Source organism: Eriocheir sinensis, chromosome 2, assembly GCF_024679095.1.
Source record: "Eriocheir sinensis breed Jianghai 21 chromosome 2, ASM2467909v1, whole genome shotgun sequence".
Lineage (NCBI taxonomy): Eukaryota > Metazoa > Arthropoda > Malacostraca > Decapoda > Varunidae > Eriocheir > Eriocheir sinensis.
This window is the reverse complement of record NC_066510.1, coordinates 25,022,587-25,043,206: the sequence shown is the minus strand read 5'-3', so window position 1 is coordinate 25,043,206 and position 20,620 is coordinate 25,022,587. Positions and strand designations below refer to the sequence as shown.

General features: G+C 41.4%; 1 protein-coding gene across 4 annotated transcripts in view; it reads right to left on the bottom strand.

Moving 5' to 3' along the window:
• The window catches only part of LOC127001610 (gelsolin, cytoplasmic-like), a 90,570-nt gene that overhangs the window by 40,169 nt on the left and 29,781 nt on the right, over positions 1 to 20,620 (bottom strand). The window lies entirely within an intron of this gene.

The window sequence follows — 20,620 nt, the reverse complement described above, 5'->3', positions numbered from 1 at the left end:
GAGAGGAAGCGAAAGGTGTTCAGACTGTGTGGCAGAGCAGAGGGGAGAAAAGGACCCACGGAAGTCAATACCCCAACGGACTATTTGAAATGGTTTGCTGCCACTAATACAACTAATCTAAATCAATGAAAGAGAAAATTAAAACAGAAAAAACACGTAAGTCACTGATTCCACATTCGATGCTACTGTCGCTATCACTACTACTACTACTACTACTACTGCTGCTAACTACCATACATAGCTACCTGTCGCTTCATTTAGTCAACAGTTGCCGTGGCTGACTTCATTCGCCCGCCTCTAATTATCTTTATCACTGACTGCTCAACCGCTCACTTAATTCCCTCATTACCAGAACAGCTAACTAATTAATTCGCTCACACACACACACACACACACACACACACACACACACACACACACACACACACACACACACACACACAGGTTCGTTTGAGTCAGCGGGTACTAAGTTTATTCCGAATGTATAATAATTGCTTTTCTTTTTCTTTATTTACTCTCTCTCTCTCTCTCTCTCTCTCTCTCTCTCTCTCTCTCTCTCTCAATAGCAAAAGGTCAAGGATGCCTAAATTACCGCTCAGTCGAAAAGTTAATGCAAGACTTTTTTTCCTCTCTCCGAACCGTTTCTTTTTATCTGGTTTTCTTTTGTCTTTCATTTCCTCTTTTTTTTCTTTGGCCGGTCTTCAGAATCGCTCTACCTACCTCGTTGACATTTCCGCCGGATGAAGAGAGAAAAAAAAATGTCCTTAGAAGAGAAGAAGAAAAAAAATATGCGGGGCTGAAAAGCGTCGTGAAAAAAAAAAAAGAAGGAAACTCCATGATATTAGACTTTACATACTTTTCTTTTACGTCGCAGCTTTTCCTTTTATTTTTATTTTTACGTAACTTCCTCCTCAGTGTTGTTTTTCTTCTCTTTCCGTTGCAATACCTTTTATAGATATAGTAATTTAGCTCTGGGAGGAAAGAAAAGTGTGTGTGTGTGTGTGTGTGTGTGTGTGTGTGTGTGTGTGTGTGTGTGTGTGTGTACGTGGGTGTGGATGTACGTGTCCTTGACTGGTTTAAATCCTTTTTAGCACACGTGTGGGTTTACAGGTATGACGACCTCTCTCTCTCTCTCTCTCTCTTTCTTTTTAAATATACGAGCATATATCTGTCGTCAGCATTTCCGCATCTTTCACCATTATTTCTTCGTCAATCTGCATCTATTTTACTCGTGTTTGTTATTTGTTTTTTGCCTACCCATTTTAATCTAAGTTACGAGCTGCCTAATTTGTGTTCCTTTGGCATACAATAAACATTCAGTCGGAAATTTATTATCAACACTATCTGTTAAAACTTCGTCGTGTTTCGCTTCGTTTTCAGCAAGGTATGCCAAGTTAAGGAAAGATCATTTATTTTAATTATTAGCGTAAAATTTATTCATCTTTAGTAGGTGATGCAGAATTGGCTTACGTTTGACTCATCACGTACTAATTAACAATTTTTTTCATTATAAACATCAAATTTGCAGATAAAAACTACATGAAACTCCTGAAGTATATTTTTTTCTTGTAATATTTCTTCATCACAAACCATTTTCAAGAGGGGAGCATCAAGACTAGGGGTGAAGTTTTCGTATTCGGTATTTGTTTTTCGAATACACAATTCTTGTATTCACTCAATCCCTGAACCTAACCTAACTTAACAAAACGACAAAGTTACAACACGTCTTGACTCAAAAAATCATATTTGCTTCTTACCAATGAGACTTTCTATACTACAAAGTGACCTCATTCTTTGTTAATTTATACCATAAGTTGCTGGCTGGCTATCATGTGTTTGAAGGTACCCTCTTAACCTGATCTACCAAAACCACAAAAAGTTACCATACGTCTTTACTCAGAAAAACTCATCTATGTTTCCTTACTAATGAGACTTTCTATATAACAAAGTGAAGGCTTTCTTTGTTAATTTATGCTATAGGTTTCTGGATATTATGTGTTTGAAAATTCCCTAAACTTAACCTAACCTAACCTAACCTAACAAAACCCCGAACAGTAGCCATACGTCTTGACTAAAAAATCATATATTCTTCCTTACTAAATGAGATTTTCTATATAAAATAATGATTTCATCCTCTGTTAATTTATGCCGTAATTTGCCGCCTATCATGAGTTTGAAAATTCTCTAAACTTAACCTAACCTAACAAAACCCAGAAGTTACTATGCATCTTTACTCAGAAAAATCACATATACTTCCTCAGTAATGAGACTTAGTATCTAACAAAGGGAGGTCTTTCTTGGTTAATTTACGCTAAAGTTTCTGGATATCAGTGTTTGAAAATTCCCTAAACTTAACCTAACCTATTTTTCAAGACACCTCTCCCTCCGAAACTGACCTATCCTCTGGGCACTCCTTCTATTGGCTTTTGCAGGTACGGTGATTAGCGAGTATTTTTCTCTTTGTTTTTACCCTTGAGCTATTTCCTCTACCGTTAAAAAAGTCAAAACAACAGGTCGTATTATAAAACATTTCGCCGCCCAAGAACACATATTTGTCAAGGCTTTCGTAGGAGTTGTGGGCATTTCCAAGGGTAGTTTTATGCTCCTGGTGGTACTTTAACCCTTCCTCTGTACCGTGAACCTAAAGAAACACTCATTAGAACCTGACTGACCTCCTCTTTGACCTTTAGAAATAGCTGATGTGAGAAGCCGAAGTGTCTTATATTACGACCCTCAGCCTCTTCATCTTGGCTGGAATTCCGCCGAGTATATTGTTCTTGATGTTCCGATTTACGTCTCCCCGTCAGCGTCACGATCAAGGTTGACTATTAGAGTGTGTTTCCGGCGCATGACCGAGCAAGGTGATGACTGTGATGACTCAACCTGCCACATCCATTACCATAACACACACACACACACACACACACACACACACACACAACGCCTCCCTCCCTCCCCCCCCCCACACACAAACACTCACCACCCTTCACCGGCAAAATCATTATAAAACACACACAATAAAACAGGGTGGAGGGGTAACATACCAACACACACAACAAAAGTATATATACGAATTATACAAGAGTCACTTCCCAAATGTTGCGCGCCATCCGTTCATTCAGCCATCCAACCATCCGTCACGACCCCCCCCCCCCAAAAAAAAAAAATTAAAAAAAAAAAAGTTATTTTCAGCCCCGCTCATACACAAACAAATACATGAATAACAATGATAATAGTAATGATAAACGTTTACCAATTACCGGCCGGGGAAACAAAGAGTGCTGTTGTTCGACAGGATGGTGGTGGTGGTGGTGGTAACAGTGGTGGTGGTGCTGGTGGTGGTGATGGTGGTGGTGGTGATGCAGTGGTGGTGGTGGTGGTGATATTATTCAACAGTCAAATTATTGTATACCGATGAGTCAACGAGAGAGAGAGAGAGAGAGAGAGAGAGAGAGAGAGAGAGAGAGAGAGATTCGTAAACACACAAACACGACACAAACAGGACGGTAAAGTTCCGAGCGGTCCGTGAAGACAGTTGGATCCTTTCAGGCGTGTACACGTGTAGGGGGGGTGGGGGAGGGGAGGGGAGGGGAGAGAGAGAGAGAGAGAGAGAGAGAGAGAGAGAGAGAGAGAGAGAGAGAGAATCGGCAAGTGAGTGAGAGAGGGAAGACAAGATAGGGAGCAGGAAATGAGGAGGAGGAGGAGGAGGAGGAGAGGAATCCTGAAGGAGGGAAGGTAGTCTCTCCTCCACACAGGATATGAGTCACGTAATTGTTCCTTCCCTCCCTCCCTCCCTCTTTCTCTCCCTCCCCTGCAACCCCCCACCCCATCCCCCTTCCCCTTCCCGTTCTCTTCCTCCTCAACACCGCTTTTCCTCTTCCTCCTCATCTTCTTTCTTTCCTTCGTCTATTCTCGTCTCCAAAATTTCCTCTCCTTCCTTTTTCCCTTATTTGCCTCATTATTCATCTATTTTTGTTGCCCTTCGTTTGTTTTTCCTTCCTTTCGTCCTTTCCTTTTATGTCTTCTCTCCTTTTCTCTGTTCGTTACCCTTGGCTGTCTGTCCGTCTGTCTGTCTGTCTGAGTTATCTTCCCATTCTTTCTATATCTTTATCTTTACACCTTTTAACTTCTCTCTTCCCTCTCTTCGTTCTTTCTTACCTCCATGTTTTGTCTTCTCTCACCTCAGTTATATTTTTCGTTTTTACCTCTCGCTAAATCTTCTCAGTATTCTTTTCCCCTCCATTCCTTGCACCTCTCCCCCCACTCGCTTCCCTCTCCGTTCTTTCTAACCTCCATGTTTTGTCTCCTCTCCTCTCCTTCATATTTTTCGTTTTTATCTTTCACACCTTTCTTCATCGCTAAATCTTCTCTCCTCAGTATTCTTTTCCCCTCCATTCCTTGCACCTCTCCTCCCCCCCCACCCCACTCGCTTCCCTCTTCCTACTCTCTCCCTTCCACTCCTCCGTCTCCTGCACTCCCTCCCTCTCTCCCTCTTCATTCCCTCTCTACTTGAAATCCTCGTGACGGTTCCTTATCCCCTCCCTGACACCCTACTTATCTCTCCTACTCCTACTCCTCCTTTTCCTCCTCCTCCTTTTCCTCCTCCTCCTCGATCTCGCCTTCAACACCCTCGACAAATTTTTGATACATGTTTCCCTTCAGACTTCCTCCCAAAATATTTTCCTTCAACATATTTATAACTTATTTTTTGCTCTCTCTCTCTCTCTCTCTCTCTCTCTCTCTCTCTCTCATGCACACTCCCCTTTCCTAACACACATATACAATCATTTCTCTTCCCCTTAACCCCTCTCCAACAAAAATCCTCCCCACCCTCTCCCCACCCACTAACTACCCCCTCCCCTCTTCCTCTTCCCTCCCCCCATCATACCCTCACAAGCACCCGTCCCCCCTTTCCATCACGCACCAACAAGCAACCTGCCCCATACTCTCCTTCCCCACCCTCCTCCCAGCCCCTGCCAAGCCACCTCGTCGAGTGCCATCCCAAACACGTGTGGCCTGGCCCTTCCTGTGCCGAGTGCCAAAAATCTACCAGACAGGGCCAAGACCGGGTAGTTGTTGCTGAGTGGAGGAGGAGGAGGAGGAATAGAGGGGTGGAGAAAACGACGACGATGATAGAGTGAAATGGGAGGAAGAATGAAACTATGGCAGGAACAAGACGAGAACAGGAACAATAAAAACAAGAGGAGGAGGAGGAGGAGGAGGAGGAGGAGGGTAATGGTTGAACAAATGAAGGGGAAGGAAAAGGGAACGGAAATGGGAGAGGGAGGGAAAAGGGAAAGAAAAAGGGAAAAGATCAAAGGCTACAATTCTTTAGGTCTGAGAGAGAGAGAGAGAGAGAGAGAGAGAGAGAGAGAGAGAGAGAGAGAGAGAGAGAGAGAGAGAGAGAGAGAGAGAGAATACAGAAATGAAGAAACAAAGACAAAAGGAGGAAGAGAAAGAAGAAACAGCTCAGGGAAGACGTATAAAAGAGAGAAAAGAGGGAAAGAAATCAAAGAGGAAATCAGGAGAAATCGAGGAAATGAAGGGGACGGAAAGAAGGGGGGCAGGGGGGGAGGGGAGGAGGAGTAGCTGGAGGCATTGTCAACGTTAAGTAAAAAAGAGAAAGGCATAGTGAAGAAAAGGAATAATGGAAGTACAAATAAATGAAATAACGAAAGAGGGGAGAAAGAGAAGAAGAAAATGGAGCAGAGATAAGAAGGAAAATGGTGTGGGAGGGAAACATGATTATGGAAAGAGGGAGAAGAGAAGAGAGGATAAATTAGAAGCAGAGAGAGAGAGAGAGAGAGAGAGAGAGAGAGAGAGAGAGAAATATAACACAAACGAATAAAAATTAACAAAACTGAAGAAGAAGAAGACGTGCAAGGGATAACTGACAAAAAATAACTCATAAGATTACAAAGGAATGCGATGACGGAAGAAAAAGGAAGAACATGGAAAGGAAGGGAAGAGAAGGAGAAGGATGGGGAATAAGAAAAAAAACAAGAAAAACAAGATGAGGGAGCAAGAAAAGAGTACGGTGAATATCAAAGGTGGACTAAAATAAAATAATCGCGAAAGAAGGGAAGGAGAGAGAGAGAGAGAGAGAGAGAGAGAGAGAGAGAGAGAGAGAGAGAGAGAGAGAGAGAGAGAATGAGGGAAGAGGAGCGAAAAAGCAGGATAAACAGAAGGGCGAGGAAACAAAGCCAATCAGGAAAGAAACAAAGGCGTAATGGACGAGTAATGACCGCGATTAAAAAACAATTACAAAGTTAAGACGGAAGACAGAGAATAGATAGACTGATGGATAGATATTGACAGACAAACACACATACAGAAAGACAGAGAGAACGAGACAATAGATAGACTGATGGATAGATATTGACAGACAAACACACATACAGACAGTCAGAAAGAACGAGACAATAGATAGACCGATAGATAGATACACATACACGGACAGTCAGATGAACGAGACAGACAGAAGCAAACAGACAGGCAAACACACACTAAAAATAATAATAATAGGAAAAACAACAAACAAAATAATGAAAAGATAAAACAAAGAATAGATAGACCGATAGATACAGACAGACAGACAGACAGACCAAAAGAAAGAGACAGGCAGATAAATAAAGAAACAGACGAGCAAACAAACACACACACTAGAAATATGAATAAAAACAGTATGAATAAAATAACAGAATAATGATTTGCAAAAACACGCAAAAACTACAAACACAGAAACATTAAAAAACACGAAAAACAGGAAAAAAAACAAGAAAAAACAAATTAAAACTGACGAGAAAAAAAAAGATAACGAGAGAGAGAGAGAGAGAGAGAGAGAGAGAGAGAGAGAGAGGCGAAAAAAAATGTCTTCGTCCTTAGCAGAAATGTATCACAATGGCAGACTAAGATGAGAGGCGCCTGCACCTGACACCCGGGAATTGCTCTCTCTCTCTCTCTTAGGAAACATTTACTATATTTACTTTATTTCATGTTTGTTTTTCATCTCTCTCTCTCTCTCTCTCTCTCTCTCTCTCTCTCTCTCTTTCAAATGAGTAAACAAAGTCATTAGATAACAAGCAGGGATGAAAATTCTCTCTCTCTCTCTCTCTCTCTCTCTCTCTCTCTCTTGGACAACTTTCCTCCTGCTTTGATATTTTCCAACAGTGTGTCCCCTTCCTCTTTTTTTTCCTCCTCTTCCTCTTTACCCCCTTTACCTCCTTGTACCTTATTTACTCCCTCCCTTCCTCCTCTCCTGTCCCTCCTCCTCCTCCTCCCTTCGTCCTCCTCTTCCTGTTATTTTCCCTCTCCCTCCAAGGAACTTTTTGATTCACTTTTTATTGTCTAAACTTTCGTCAAAATTTTAAACTCATATTTTTAACTTTTTTTTAACATACATATGAACCTTTAATTTTCATATCTCTTATTCGTGTATTTGTTTAATCCCTTTTTTTTTCGCTTATTTTTTCGGTGTGCAAAATGAGGATGAACGGACGAAGAAGACAAAAGGAAACGGATAAATTAATTCTTTTCTTCAATGAGGATATACTTTGCATCTGACATGTTCTCACGATTCCTGTTCAGTCTTCTCTTTTCCTCACTTTTCCCTCCTTTTCTCCAATTGATTCCCACGGTGACACATTTTCTAAGCCGATCCGTGTATAATTTTCATCTGACAAGTTCCCACGATTTCTCCTTTCTTTTATTTTGAGTTTCCTTTCTTCACTTGTCTGATTGATTCTTAAGGTGACACATTTTCTTTGTCGATCAATGTTTCCTTTCTCTATCCCTTTCCTCCAGTGGTCTTTCCGGAACTTTTCTCGTCTTTTCCTTCATCAATCTTCTTCCTCTCACTCAATATCTATAACTTTTCTTTTCCCTTCTTCTCATCCTCCTTCCAACTTCTCGACACATCCTTTCAATTATTTCTCCCTTCCTTCTTTCTTTCTTTCATCACCCTTTACTCTATACCACATTTCCTTCCTAATTTAACTTTTTCTCCTAATTACTCTACGTTAGCTTTATTTCTTCATTCCTCTCGTTTTCTGTTGTCTGTTTTCTTCCTTCCTCCATTTTCTCCTTCCTTTTTTCTGTTTTCTGTTTTCTTCTTCTCTCCAATTTCTCCTTCCTTCTTTCGTCTCCTCGTTCTCCCAGTCTCAGCATTTTCCCAAACTTCTTATTTCGCCAATTTCCTTCGCCTGTCCTTCCCTTCCGTCCCCCTCTCCCTCCTTGCTCCAATCTCCCTCCCTATTTAAGGAAGCAATATCACCTTCTCTCCCTCCCTCCTAAACTTACCTCTGAGCCTACCTGCCTTCATTTCTACCTCCCTGTCCTCTCACCTATCTACCCACACACACACACCTATCTATCTACCTACCTACCTAACACAAAATAGATACACGTTACCTTTGTCATTGCTTCCTACACGTGTATTCACCTAATTTATCTAGTCTATATATATACCTGTCCCCATGTTATTGCTTCCCAGATGCGTATTCACCTTGATGTTTACTCTTATATCTACCTGTCACCTAATCTTACCTTCCATCCAATCAACCTACGCATTTACCTTCCTATCTCTGACCACCTTCGTTTACCCTATATGTCTACCTGTCTCCTTACCTCACCTTACCTTCCACCCCATCAACCTACGCATTTACCTTCCTATCTCTGACCACCCTTCGTTTACCTTATATGTCTATCTGTCTCCTTACCTCACCTTACCTTCCACCCCATCAACCTATGCCATTTACCTTCCTATCTTTGACCACCCTTCTGGCTTACCTATCTTCCCCACGCCATCAGTGCAAGGACGGAAGGAAGGAAGGAAGGAGCAGGAGGAGCAGGACGAGGAGGAAGAGGAGGAGGCGGCCCCAAAGACGTGCTGGAGAGGGTCTTGCAAACTTTCCCCGTCAGCCCCAAGTTGAGTCCAAGTTTCCCAAAAGGCAACGCGATCCTGAGGCAAAGGTGTGTGTGTGTGTGTGTGTGTGTGTGTGTGTGTGTGTGTGTGTGTGTGTGTGTGTGTCCTTGTCTGTCTTTTTGAGTGTAGAATTAACAAATATATGATTCGCGAATTAAAAACAAACAAACTATAAAAAACACAATCCACTAGAATAAATAAAGCCCTGCAGAGGAAGAAAGGAAAAAAGTGGCCGAACGAAATTAACTCGCACAAAAAAACAATAAAAAAGCTAATTTGAATTGCAAAAACGCTGAAAAGTCATGATAAAAAAAAAAACGAAGAGACGAAACAGAGGGAAAAAAAAAAACATAAAAGGAAAAGACAGATATAAGTGGATAGTAGATAGACAGAATGACAGGTGGAAATGGGGAGAAAATTGAGATAAAAAATAAACAGAAAAACAAAGAAATGGAGCAAGAGAAACTGAGAGAACAGCGCGAGAGAGAGAGAGAGAGAGAGAGAGAGAGAGAGAGAGAGAGAGAGAGAGAGAGAGAGAGAGAGAGAGAGAGAGAGAGAGAGAGAACAAGAAACAGAAAAAACGGAGAGAAAACAGAGAAGCAGAGAGGGAGAAACAGAGAGACAGAGAAAGAGCAAGCGAAACAGCAAGAGCGGGAGAATGCATGCAGCACTAGTAGGGAAGCATAATTAAGACAGGTGCAAGGGGAGAGAGAGAGAGAAGGGAAAGCATTAACACAGAGGCGGAGCGAGGGGGAAGAGGCCAAGTGGATCTATTATACAAAAGCGAGGAAAGGGAAATATAAGGAAATGTGACAGCGGAGAAGAAATTAAGACAGTCTGAAAAGCGACGACGATTATGGAGAGCGAGGCAAAACCGAGGAAAGGGAAAACTGAGGAAATGTGACAATGGAGAAGAAATTTAAACAGTTAGAAAAGCGACGAAGATTATGAAGAGGGAGACATTGAGCAAGACAGGGTTAAGTAGATAGATAGATGGATAGATTAACAAATAGATAGGTGGATAAATGTTAATGAGCAGGTTGATTGGGAGAAAGGTAAAGGTGTGGAGACAGGTGGGTAAACATAAATAGACAAAGAAATAGTTCAGAAAATACAAAAGAACATTGAATTGAGGGTGTTGCAGAGACAAAGCATATGGAAAGATAGAGAAAAAAAAGATATAGGAAGCGGAAGAAAGAGGAAAGACAGGAAAAGTTAGCTAGAAAACGAAAGGGAGAGAAAGAGAGAGAAGGGGAGAGGAGAAAAATGTATTAGTGTGCATAGTTTCGGATGGCAGTTTGGAGGTGGAAGGAGTCAAATGAACCTCTACTTTTACTCTTATTTACATTTTACTTCATTGTTAATATTGTTTTGCTGGTTTAAAAGGGACAAGGCTAACTTAACTCTCTTTCCCTCCCCCTCTCTCTTGCCTTCTCTTTCCCTCTCCCTCTCAGTTAACGTCAGAGCTAACAGCCACAAACACCAATCTATAAATTATATCGTGGAGGGAAACGAGCCAAGTATGAAGGACGCCGGAGAGCAAATGCCTAAAGTTGTTTGAGTGCAGATAAAGGGAAATAAAACCACACTAAATAAATGGAAAGTCAACAGAGGAACATGCAGCTGAGGGTGCAGGCAAGACGGATAGAATAAGGAAAGTGAAAAAGAAAGAATGAATGAATGGAAATGGTTTGGTACATGTTTGGTACGAGGGGAATGAAAACAAGACAGACAGAATAAGGAAGATGAAAGAAAGAATGAATGAATGGGACTGGTTTGGTACATGTGAAGACGAGGGGGAAGAAAACAAGAAGAAAACAAGAAGAAAACAAAAAGAAAGAAAGAAAAAAAAGAAAGAAAAAAAGAGAAAAGCAAAGAAGAAAACAAGAAGGGGGAAGAAAACAAGAAGAAAACAAGAAGAAAACAAGACGGACAGAATAATGAAAGAAGTGAAAAAAAAGAATGCATGAATGAAACTGGTTTGGTATATGTGAAGACGAAGGGGAAAATAAAACATACACATTAACAAAGAAAAAAATAAAGAGAGAACCATAGATTTGAGGTCGTAGGGAAAGACAGAGATAATAATGAAAAGGAAAGGATGAAACAAAACAAATAAATAAACATAAGGAAATAAAGGAGGAACATAGAATAAAGGGAGTAGGAAAGGAAAGAGAGAAAAGTGAAAGAAAGCGTAAATGAAATAAAGTTGTATGGGTGTACACGACGGGAAATAAACAAAAAATAAAGAAGAAAATAAAGAGGAACAGATAAATGAGTCTGTAAGAAGGAAAAAGATTAGAGAAAGCGAAAGAAAGAAAGAGGAATAACAGGAAAAGAAAGAAATATAGAAAAATGAAAAAAATAAAAAAGCGAAAGAAAGAAAAAGAGGAAATACGAGAAAGGAAAGAAAAAGATTGAAATAAAAATAAAACAAGCATTACCACCGATCATTCTTCTATCCCTTCTTTTACAGTTGATTGAACGGTTAGGAAACGTAATTAAGGTTTCATACAATTCAACAATAGCCGTTACATCCTTGGCAATGCACTCAAATCCTGTTCTGCGTGTATTGCTAAACTGGAGGTCATTATCTCAACGGTAGACTGACGATGCTGACGCCTTCCTTCCCGTGTTCTCATGCAGACGCTTTCGGCTCTTACAATAAATCATTCCAAAAGCCACAAAGGAGATTAGTATTGTTCTCAAGAGTGTTTTTTTTCGCGTTCATGGTGCAGAGGACTCGACATACTATCACTAGGCTCAAAAACTACCAATGGAAATGACCACACCATCAACGAATGCCTTATTATCTCAGACGCTTTTGGTTCTTACAATAAATCATTCCAAAAGCCACAAAGGAGATTAGTATTGTTCTCAAGAGTGTTTTTTACGCGTTCATGGTGCAGAGGACTTGTCATACTATCACTAGGCTCAAAAACTACCAATGAAAATGACCACACCATCAACGAAAGCCTTATTATCTCAGACGCTTTCGGTTCTTACAATAATAATTCCAAGAGCCACACAGGAGATTAGTATTGTTCTCAAGAGTGTTTTTTCGCGTTCATGGTACAGAAGCCTTGACATACTATCACCAGGCTCAAAAACTACCAATGGAAATGACCACACCATCAACGAATGCCTTATTAAATTAAAGCCTAATGATCTCAGACGCTTTCGGTTCTTACAATAAATAATTCCAAGAGCCACACAGATAAGTATTGTTCTCAAGAGTCTTTTCCGGCGTTCATGGTGCAGAGGACTTGACATACTATCACTAGCTTCAAATACCACCAATGAAAATGACCACACCATCTACGAAAGCCTTATTAAATGTGGATGTGTTACCCACGAAATGTCTGAGAATATGGGTACGGTGAGTAACGGGCTTTTTTTTTTTGCACTTTTTGTTGCCCTTGAGCCGTCTTCTTTGTTGTAAAAAAGAAAAGCCTAAGACGGAGTTGAGAAATAGGAGCTTTTTTTATTTCCCAAGAGAATGACTTCGATTTCAGACTAATGGCAAGAATGTTATGACCTTGAGGCAGCAACAATGACATTTTCCTTACAACAAGAGAAACATGACTCAACTGGAACACAACCAAACATTTCCGGATTAAATGTTTTGCAATCAGATAAAAAAAATCCTTGCAACGGTAACTTGAATCTCCTGACCGATATACGTTTTGGAATACAAGTTTTTTGAAGTGTATGCTTTAGAAATAAGATAAATAACGAACCTTTTACTTATATTCTCAAAAGTAATAGTAGGATTGGACGTCTTCCTCATTAAATCAACTAGAGAATATAAGCTATTACTAATGATATAATGTGAGGAACCAATTACTTAACATATCCTAACCTTTATGATATACAAAATTAGAACAATCACAACTTTTACATATTCTTATTAGTGAAATTTGGGTTGGATGTTCCTCACTAAATCAACTCAGTATACACGCTACCACTAACGATATAATGGGAGAACTAATTGCTCAAGCCCTTCAGATGCCATTCAGTATTTCTTGGCTAACGACGCGGGCGGACAAACGACCTCTCAACGCTGACGCAACGGACCCTTCCACCCACCTGCTCCCCAACCCGCCCCTCGTTACCTGTCAGTCGCAGGTGTCCACTTATAGGTGCTGACAGCCACTTGGTGAAGGTTAAAGAGACATGTCACCTCGTACATAAGACGACTGTAATAGGTATGTGTTTCTTCAGGCAATCGTTTCTTTTTTATTCTCTCTCTCTCTCTCTCTCTCTCTCTCTCTCTCTCTCTCTCTCTCTCATGTACAATACTCGAAGAGAACTAAATCATTACGAAGGGAAAGGAAAAACTGGAAAGATGAAAGGAAAGGAAAGGAGAGGAGAGGGAAGGCAGTGAAGAAGAAGAAGAAGAAAAAGATGGAAGAAGAAGAAGAAGATGATGAAGAAGATGGAAGAAGAAGAAGAAGAAGAAGAAGATAAAGAGAAAGAAAGAAAAGGAAAAAACAGAGAGAGAGAGAGAGAGAGAGAGAGAGAGAGAGAGAGAGAGAGAGAGAGAGAGAGAGAGAGAGAGAGAGAGAGAGAGAGAGAGAGAGAGAGAGACTTAGACTGCGAGAAATGCGAATAAAACAACTCCTTAATACGACCGTTTTAATTTTTCCTCCACGCTATTCGAAGCCTGAAAGCCTCCTGGCGGCGGCTGGCGGAAGCGAACTCATTAAAATCGCAGGAGCTGGAAGTCAAGTGTCTGGCGCCGCTAAATAACGAGAACTCACCGCGCTAAAAAAGGAATTCTGTGTACATAACGCGTCCTGTGTATGTGTGTGTGTGTGTGTGTGTGTGTGTGTGTGTGTGTGTGTGTGTGTGTGTGTGTACCTGTCCTTCTACCTGTCTGTTTGTCTGCCTGTATCTGTGTCTGTCTGTTCATCTCTTTTTTTGTGTGTGTGTTGTGTCTGTCTTCCTGTCTGTCTGTGTGTATAGAAAAAGATGTTTGTGTCTGTGTCGTGATTATCTCCGTGTCTGCATCCTCCTGTATGCTCATGCGTCTGTCTGTCTGTGTCTGTCTGCATGTCTGTCAATATGTATGTTTGAGTCTTTGTAATATTTGCCTTCCGGTGTGAGTCTGTCTGTTTACTTGTTGGTTCATGCGTCTGTCTATCTTTCTGTGCCATTCGTTAATCTGTCAGTCTGTCTGTCTGTCATATTCCTCGAACCAAGTGACTTTCGCAGCAGAGTAAAATGTTCTCTTCGTTATTTAATCATTTTTCAAGTTTTCTCGCCCGTTTACCAGCGCGTTTTATTTCGCTTCTTTTTTTCTTTAAGCGGTTGTTGCCTGCACTTAGCGGTTTATTCATTATTCAGGAAAGTTCGACGACCTAACAGCAACAACAACGATGATAATAAACGACAACAGACATAAATATATTACGACACTTTGTAATAATATAAGCCTCACTCTGATTTATCAAGACATATGAACGGATACACAACAACAACAGCAGCAGAAACAACAACAAACATTTATTAACATCTATACGCCACCTTGTAATAATATATACTTCCCCCTGATTATATTAACACAATGGATAAACAAACATAACTAATATAGCCTCTTGTAATATCAAGAATTAATCAATGGAGTTACTACGACCAAACACACTAGAAGGAGACTCAAGAATAAGCAATCAAATATTAGTAAAACAATAAAACTTACAGGGAAACTAAAAACCCAATGCTGTTAATTTATCTATCTTTAGTTTTGGTTGCGTGAGGTATTTTATCTTTCCCCGGGAACTCACTCACTCACTCATTCATTCATTCATTCATACATTCACTCATTCTTTCTTCCACTCCACGGACCAATCTCAGGAAGGTGAAAGGACTCATGAGTTTGAAGAGAACCACCTGCCTGCCTACCTTCACCTGCCTGCCTTCCCCCGCTACGATACAAACCATCCGCCAGACACGATTACCAGACTGACAAACTGACAAACTGACGAACTGACTGACTTACGATCACCAACGATAAATACAGAACAGAAAAAAGGTGAAAGCTAGAGAGAAAAAATCATAATAAATACAGCAGAAGGAAAAAAGGAAGTAGAAAGACAAATGTAGGAAGGAAAAAGAGCTGGCAGAAAGGAAAGAAAAAGGAAGAGGGAAAAAACGCTGAAAGAAAAGGGAGGCAGGAAGAAGAATGGAGACTAAATAAGGAAAGAAAGAAAGAGGAAGAGGGAAAAAACAATGAAAGAAAAGGAAGGCAGGAAGAAAAACGGAGACTAAAGAAGAAACTAGGAATAGAAGAAAAAGAAGGATAGGAAAGAAAAAAAAGCAAGTGAAATACGGAAACAGAAATCGACAGCAGGAATATAGAGTTCGAGGCCAAATCTGGAGACTGACAAACAGCAAGAGAGAGCAAGACACGGAGATTTCTGGCGACATTCTGGTTCTTTCATACGTGATTGAATGTCACAAACGGACGGACAGGTGTGTGTGTCAGTGTGTTGCGTTGCGTTGCGTTGCGTTGCGTTGTGTGTGTGTGTGTGTGTGTGTGTGTGTGTGTGTGTGTGTGTGTGTGTGTGTGTGAGGTGGGGGGGGAGGAGGGAAAGAAGAGCGGGAAAGAGAAGAAAGAAGGAAGAAAAAGAAAAAGAAGTAAAAGAAAATTAGATCATGAAACAAAGAGAACACGTCATAGGAACAAAAAAAAAAAGTCCTAGGAACAAAAAAACAAAACAAAAAAAGTAAAGAGCTAAAGAGAGGAAACTTGATACTGCTCGAGAGAGAGAGAGAGAGAGAGAGAGAGAGAGAGAGAGAGAGAGAGAGAGAGAGAGAGAGAGAGAGCGAGTGGGCGGGTGAGTGTTTCAGGTTCTAAAAATAAAGCTCACGTATCACAGCAACAGTTTACACAGAAGAGCTATTTTAATGCCTGGGAGTCGAACAAACATACGTACACACAAAATAAAAAACTCCGACGAGACGCAAAGAACTCTCAGGTAGACAGACCGCACCTGTGTAATAAACGCGCAGGTGTCAGGGGGGTGTTGATGGGCCTTGGAAGAGCCGACAGGTCTTCACACACTTCCCTGTTAGATCATATATACAGGAGGACGGTTTTAGCATCTGTGTATATGTCCATGAATTTTTAGGGGCAGTGTTACAGAGATGAGCACCGAGGCTAAGCGCTGTTATAGCGTATGCCCCAAACTTGACCTGGATGATTGGGAACTGTAGTCAAAATTAGAGTGTGCTTATGATGAACCTGTATTATTATTTATGACAATTTAAGAATCTATATTTCGAAACGAGGAGAGAAGGAAGAAAAGGAGAGAAAGAGGAAGGAGGAAGAAAGAAAGGGAAAGATGAGGAGTGAATGAGGAAATGAGGAAGAAAGACGAAAGAAGAAAGAAAATGAGGAAGGTTGAAAGAGAGAAAGAATGGGAAAGAAAATGGAAGAGGAAAAAAATGATGAAGAGAAAAAAAGGAAGGAGGAAAAAGAGGAGAGAAAAGGAAAAGAATAAAAAAAGGAGAGATAGGAAGAGATGAGTCTAGAGTGCTTTGTTTATCTTTTCTCGCCGTGTGATTGGCTGATGGAGGAAGTGCAGGAAGCCACTGTGTGTGGAGGGAAAGAAAGGAGGAAGAGAGAGAGAGAGAGGGAAGGAAGGATGGAAAGAAGAAAGGAAATGCCTGGTCAGCAAATAAACAAATAAAAGAGGGATACGGAGAAAGACGGAAGAAGAAAGAAAAGGAGGAAGGTAGAAAGAAAGAAAAAGAAAGGATGAAGAAAGAAAAGGAAGAGAAATGAAGAGGAAAAAAGGATGTTCGTTTGATTGTTAACGTTTATTCCTTTATTCTCTCTCCCATACACCAACCCCACCTGCCTGCCCCCTCCCCTCCTTGCCACCACAACCCAGTGAAGGACTCCCACACTAAAAACCAGAGTCAAGATGTAACTAACCTTACCTATAAAAGAATCAACTACCGGAAGACATTTTACAAGTCATGACCTCTCCTCTTCAGCCTCAGGTAAAGTTTGGGGTGTACGCTATAGCTGGACATGGCCTCGGTGCTCATCTCCGTAACACTGGCAATACGAATCCACGGACATATACATACAGGGGCCCAACCAACCTTACATCTATGAGGAATAACCAATACAAGCGAGATAGATGCGATTTATAGCCATTTCTCGCCCTTCCACCTTCTCCGCGATCCCAGTAGCACGCCGCCGCCCCTACGTCAGCAAGAGGAAGGGGATCATCAATACTACACCTGAGGAAATATAGGAAGCATAACCTGTTTTTCGGCCTTCTCTGCGGCCCGTATATTCTCAAACGTTTTCGGCTCTCACCACAGATATTTCGGAAGGTTACAGAGGAGGTTAGTCGGGTTTTGTTGTTTTCTTGCGATCTGTTCTGTGTTCCCCCTTTCTTGCTCTTCCGCGTCTTCCTTTTCTTTTAAGTTCGCGTTTTCTCTCCCTCTTTATGCACTATTTACTACCTTCTTGCTCTTATCATTCTCCTCTTCCCCGCCTAGTCATTATTATATTTTCCGTCCACGCGATTACTTTCTCCACCGTTGTTACATTCATGGTGCAGAGGCCTTGTCAAACTATCACTAGGCTCACAGAACTGTCAATGGAAATACCTGCAACCTCTCTGAAACCCTTACCAAATGTGGGTGTGTAAGCTCCGGAAGGTTTGAGACCCCATCTATTCATAACAATATTTTGAAAGGCCACAAAAGACATCAGTAGCGTTCTCATGATTGCTTTTCTTCACATCTATACTGCAGAGGCCTTGTCAAACTATCACTAGGCTCACAGGACTATCCATGGAAATACCTGCAGCCTCTCTGAAACCCTTATCAAATGTGGGTGTGTAAGCTCCGGAAGGTTTGAGACCTCATCTATTCACAACAGTATTTTGAAAAGCCACAAAAGACATCAGTATAGGTTCTCATGATTTTTCTTCTGGTGTCTGTTCTTCCTATGTATTCCTATGTATAGTGCAGAAGCCTGGTCAAACTCTCACTATACTCATAAAAATACCAGTGAAAATACCAACAACCTCTCCGAAACGCTAATCAAATGTGGGTGTGTGAAGCCTCGAAATGTTACCGCGACCTCGGCTATGTACACACCGTCGCCCCTCAGCCCCTTCAGACCCTTCGTACCCCGAGGCGCCCCGAGGCTAACAGAGGGCGGGCGTGTTGGCACAAGCGGCGGCGGCGGCAAGTCCAGGTATAACGCCATGCTGTGTTCTGAGACTTTATGGTTCATATGTTGGGTTTGCATGTCATAGCGGGCAAACAGCTTTCTTCAGGGGACGGGGACGATAGAGGAGGAGGAGGAGGAACAAGAGGAGGAGACAAGGGAAGGGGAACAAAACAATAACAGGATAAGAAGATAGGAAGGACAGGGAGGATAAGGCGAACAGCGAGGAGAGAAAAATATGAAGAAACCGGAGGAAACGAAAACGAAGGCGAGAAGCAGACGGAAAAAAAAGAGCTTAAAGAAAACGATGAGAGCTGGAAGGAGGAGGCGAAAGAGTAGGATTAGGAGGAAGAAGAAGAAGAAGAAGAAGAAGAAGAAGAAGAGGAGGAGGAGGAGGAGGAGGAGGTGGAAGAGGAAGAGGAGGAGGAGGAGGAATGATTTGATATCCCTTTTAGTGTTTGCAGTACAAAGCCATTCCCATCTTGAACTAATTGTCTGTAATCCGAAGGCGTACAACTCCATCCTCCCCTTACCCCCCTTTCCCCCACCCCCTCCTCTTCCCTCCCTTTCCTTGAGTCCCCCTCCTCTTCCCTCCCTTCCCTCCCATCTCCCCCTCGTTCACCCATTTCCTCCCCACAAGACACGCCGCTAGTGCTACATTCGGCCCTAAATGTTGCCCATGGCTTTAGGCAACACGAGGGAGGAGGAGGAGGAGAAGGAGGAGGAGGAAGAGAGAGCACCTAGACCACGAGAAGGAAGCGAAGGAGAAAAGGAAAGGAAGGAACGAGCGAAGAAAAGGAAGGAAGAAGGAAAGGAAAGAAAAGGAAAGGAAGGAAAAAGAGAAGAAAGGAAGAAAGAAAGGGAGGAAGGAAGGAAGGAAGGAAAAACGGAAGAAAGGAAGGAAGGAAGAAGGAAAGAAAAGGAAAGGAAGGAAAGAGGGAAGAAAGGAAGGAAGGACGAAAGAAAGGAAGGAAGGACGGAAGCAAGGAAGGAAATAGACCATAAACTGCTGCTTGTAACGCCGGAAGAGGTTGTCATTAAGGTTACCAAGACGAGGAGGGTGGTTGTGTCAAGGCGGAGGAAGGAAAGAAACTGAAGGAAACGGAAGGAGGGAGGAAAACAGGAGTCGTCGTTCCATCCAACTTGAGGGAGGGTAATGAACGGTGCGCCCAGGTAAGTTACGACCCCAGGCTCAGGTAACGACATCCCCGGCGGCGTAATTAGGGCCACGTGACGCCGTAAGTGAAGAATAATTACAGTCTTTGCAGAGGACGTCCCGGTGAATGTAGAAATAGCGGTAAAGTCACGGTACCGTAAACCCAAGCTCGGGGAAAGCGACGCCGAAGAGAAAAGAGAAAGGAAAAAAAAACACGAACTTATGGTGACGCGCGGGAAACTTTTGCAACAGATCAGAAACGAAAGAAACTACTTGAAAAATCTTTGGGGCCGGGATAAAAGGAGGAAAGAAACCAGCCAGCGGGGACGACGCGAAACAAACTGCTGAAAGGTTCCGAAACAAACAGAGAAAAGATGAAAAAAACAAAAAGAATGACTCGTATCGGTAAACAAAAGTAACGGAAATAAATAAAAATAAATCGTAGGAAATTTTAAGTGACAAAATAATTCCAGTGTTTACAAGTTGCTAAAGAACTACATCATGTTTCCGGTATAAAGCGCGAAATTATGAAAAAAAGTGAAATCGTAAATATGACACAAATAATAAAAACTAAAACAATGTTGGAAAAAAATAAATGTAACAAAATAATTCTAATGTTTAAAAGTTATGGAATTAAAGAATGTTCCCGTGATGACGTTAATTGTTAGCAGGGTTTTTTTTTTTTTACAACAAACACAAAAAAGAAAACAATAATAAAAAAGTGCTCCTAAAAGAAACAAAAAGATCAAACACGGGATAGTTAATAGTAAATAGTTCGTTAGTAGTTAATAGTTAGTAGTGTGTGGTTAGTGGTTAGTAGTTTGTGGTTAGTAGTTTGTTAGTAGTTTGTGGTTAGAAGTTTGTCGTTAGTAATTAGTAGTTAGTAGTACAAACATTTAATAAAGATGACATTAAAAAAAAAAAACGGTAATTTTGAGCGTGTAATAAAGTATGGCCAGAACAGAATGGAAACAAATGGAAAATACAATGACCACTTTCCAGAGGCGTTGTTGTGAGTTTAAAATTCTCCTTGCTACACTTTCTCTGTATTTCTCCGTTTTCTTTATACCGACCTCCTGTGTGTTTCTCCGTTTCTTGCTCCTCCATGTTTTCCTTTCCTCTTTCCTCTTTCCTCCAGGCTTTACTTTCCTCTTTCCTCTTTCCTCCAGGCTTTACTTTCCTCTTTCCTCTTTCCTGCAGGCTTTACTTTCCTCTTTCCTCCAGGCTTTACTTTCCTCTTTCCTCTTTCCTCCAGGCTTTACTTTCCTCTTCCCTCTTTCCTCCAGGCTTTACTTTCCTCTTCCCTCTTTCCTCCAGGCTTTACTTTCCTCTTTCCTCCCGG